This window comes from Myotis davidii, unplaced genomic scaffold (genome assembly GCF_000327345.1).
Source record: "Myotis davidii unplaced genomic scaffold, ASM32734v1 scaffold8, whole genome shotgun sequence".
Lineage (NCBI taxonomy): Eukaryota > Metazoa > Chordata > Mammalia > Chiroptera > Vespertilionidae > Myotis > Myotis davidii.
This window is the reverse complement of record NW_006299520.1, coordinates 2,069,916-2,072,977: the sequence shown is the minus strand read 5'-3', so window position 1 is coordinate 2,072,977 and position 3,062 is coordinate 2,069,916. Positions and strand designations below refer to the sequence as shown.

General features: G+C 39.6%; 1 pseudogene; it reads left to right on the top strand.

The window, feature by feature from the left end:
* Nucleotides 1-431: 431 nt before the first annotated feature.
* Nucleotides 432-1,576, top strand: LOC107184896 (annotated as a pseudogene).
* The last annotated feature ends 1,486 nt before the right edge of the window (nucleotides 1,577-3,062 follow it).

Here is a 3,062-nt window from a genome sequence, read left to right as displayed (position 1 = left end):
GTCGACCAGTCACACATGTGTAGAGAGCAGCTACTGTGTAGAAAGCAGCTGCTGTGTTGAAAGCAGCTACTCTGTTAAAAGCAGCTACTGTGTTGAAAGCAGCAGTATTTGAGGTAAAACGACACTTCATGAGTTATAATTACTGGGTAAATGTAAAATCATGTACTGTAAAATCATCAACTACTGCAAAAAAAAATATCTATACCATGGGAACTTAAATCTGGATGCTGATCGATCTTTTTATATTCAGCTGTGGTTGATGTGAATACTGCCCCCTTGAGATAGTAACAGGTATGTAAAAAAACAATACAGAATGGTAAATCATAGGAAACTTCAATGAACTGTATTGACTGAACTATACCATGTATCATCTTTTGTATTATTAAAGCTATTGTTATATATTATTTTCATTAGCAAACCATCCCATGACAATGGATCGTGCAGAGAAGAACGCTAAGAAAAGAAAATATAGTGAGGATTTTTTACAGTATGGTTTTACCTCAATAATTAAAGCAGGAATTGAGAAACTGCATCACAGGAGAAAGTGAGAAACCGCAATGTGTTATTTGTTGTGAAGTTCTATCAGCCGAATCTATGAAGCCGAACAAACTAAAACGCCATCTTGATAGCAAGCATTCAAATTTTGATGGCAAGGATACCAACTATTTTAGACGCAAAGCTGATGGACTCAAGAAAGCCAGACTTGACACTGGTGGCAGGTACCACACACAAAACATAGCAGCCATTGAAGCTTCATATTTGGTGGCACTCAGAATCGCCAGAGCTATGAAACCTCACACCATTGCTTAGGATTTACTGTTGCCAGTGGCCAACGACATTGTTCGAGTTATGATCGGAGACAAAATTGTTATGAAATTGAGTACAATTTCCTTATCTAACGACACTGTCCGCAGAAGAATAGATGACATGTCTGATGATATTCTTGATCACATAATCCAGGAAATTAAATCTGCTTCACTTCCAGTATTTAGTATCCAGCTTGATGAATCTACAGACGTTGCAAACTGTTCACATTACTGGTTTACGTGAGGTATATTAATGATGGCAATGTTAAAGATGAGCTTCTTTTTTGCAAACCTCTTGAAATGACAACTACTGCATGTGATGTATTTGACACAGTTGGTTCATTTCTGAAAGAGCATAAGATCTCTTGGGAAAAGGTTTATGGTGTTTGCACAGATGGTGCTCCAGCTATGCTAGAATGTCCATCTGGATTTCAACGTTTGGTACTGAATGAGTTGCCAAAAGTCATCGGACTCACTGTATGCTTCATCGGCAAATATTAGTAACGAAGACACTGCCACAAGAGTTACAAGAAGTAATGTAAACTGTCATAAGTTGTGTCAATTTTGTAAAGGCGAGCACTTTAAACAGTCAACTGTTTTCACAACTGTGTGACGAGTTGGATGTGCCGAACTATGCTCTGCTATTTCACACTGGAGTGAGATGGTTGTCAAGAGAAAAAATTTTAAAACGTGTTTTTGAGCTTTGGGATGAACTCAAAACGTTTTTTAATCAGAATGCAAAACCCAGAAATTGCCACCCAAACCTTTAGCAACCACCACCCTAATCAGTCAGTAGTCATCAACATTGAGGCAAGACGTTCCACCAGCAAAAATTATGACTTGCCAAAGGCTCAGATAATGGCTATCATTTTTAGCAATAAAGTATTTTTAATTAAGATACATACATTTTTTTCAGATATATGCTATTATATACACTTAATAGACTATGACATAGTGTAGAAAATATTTTAACCAAAAAAATTGTGTGACTCGTTTTATGGCAATACTGGCTTCATTGTGGTGGTCTGGAACCAAACCCACAATATCTCTGGGGCATGCCTGTACATACATGAGATCCCGGACTCAGGACAAAAGAGAGTGCTTTCCTCACAACAATAGCAGTAGCCAAAGTATCACCATTTGCATGGGCTCTCCAATTCCTACAAGGTGACACAAAGAGGACCGCGTGACCCGCTATGTAATGTGGGCTGTGTTACAAGACAGGAACCCTGAGTGGAGAGAGCATGAGCCTTTTATAACGGGCAACTAGTCTGCCTGCTCTTTGCTCTTTGAGCAGCGGTTCTCAACCTTTGGGTCGCAACCCCTTTGGGGTCGAATGACCCTTTCACAGGGGTTGCCTAAGACCATCGTAAAACACATATATAATTACATATTGTTTTTGTGATTAATCACTATGCTTTAATTATGTTCAATTTATAACAATGAAAATACATCCTGCATATCAGATATTTACATTATGATTCATAACAGTAGCAAAATTACAGTTATGAAGTAGCAACAAAAATAATTTTATGGTTGGGGGTCACCACGACATGAGGAACTGTATTAAAGGGTCGTGGCATTAGGAAGGTTGAGAACCACTGCATTAGGGGAAATCTGCCACTACAAGGGCAGAGGGTTTCTTCTTTCTTTACAGCAAACCAAACAAGAAACAACTGTCTCCATCTCTGGGGTATGGTTATGTCTGAAAATGATGCCTATACTTGCTTCCAACACTTGGTACTGACCTGGGGAAAAAGCCTCTGCCAAAGAAGGCAGAGGAGAAGAACAAAAGAACCTTGGAACTGATGAACTAAATCACCCTAGAATCTGCTATGTCCCTGGACTTCCCCTTATGACATAGCACATGCTTGTATTTACCCCAGTTTAAATTCTGTTCGTTGGAGCCTAAGGCACCCTAATAATATACTAACTGGAGGCCAAGATTACATGCAGCAAGACTTGACTGATTTACTCTTTGCAGATTTCTAGGCAAGTGCAACAGAAGGTCCTAAGCAGAAGAAAAGTCATCCATGTAGGGCAGGTAAAGGGGTCAAAGTGACTAGCTAGAACTTGTCACTATGACTTCTAAGGTAGAAAGTAGGAAATCAAGGGCCAGCTGGTAACAGCGGCAGGAACATTTGCAGGAATGAAACGTAGGACTCCTGGCAAAGTAACCTGGCTGGTTTTCATCTGTTGAAGTTGGGCCCTGTCACAGACACAAAGAACAGGTGGTCTGTTCCTATCAAGCTGAAG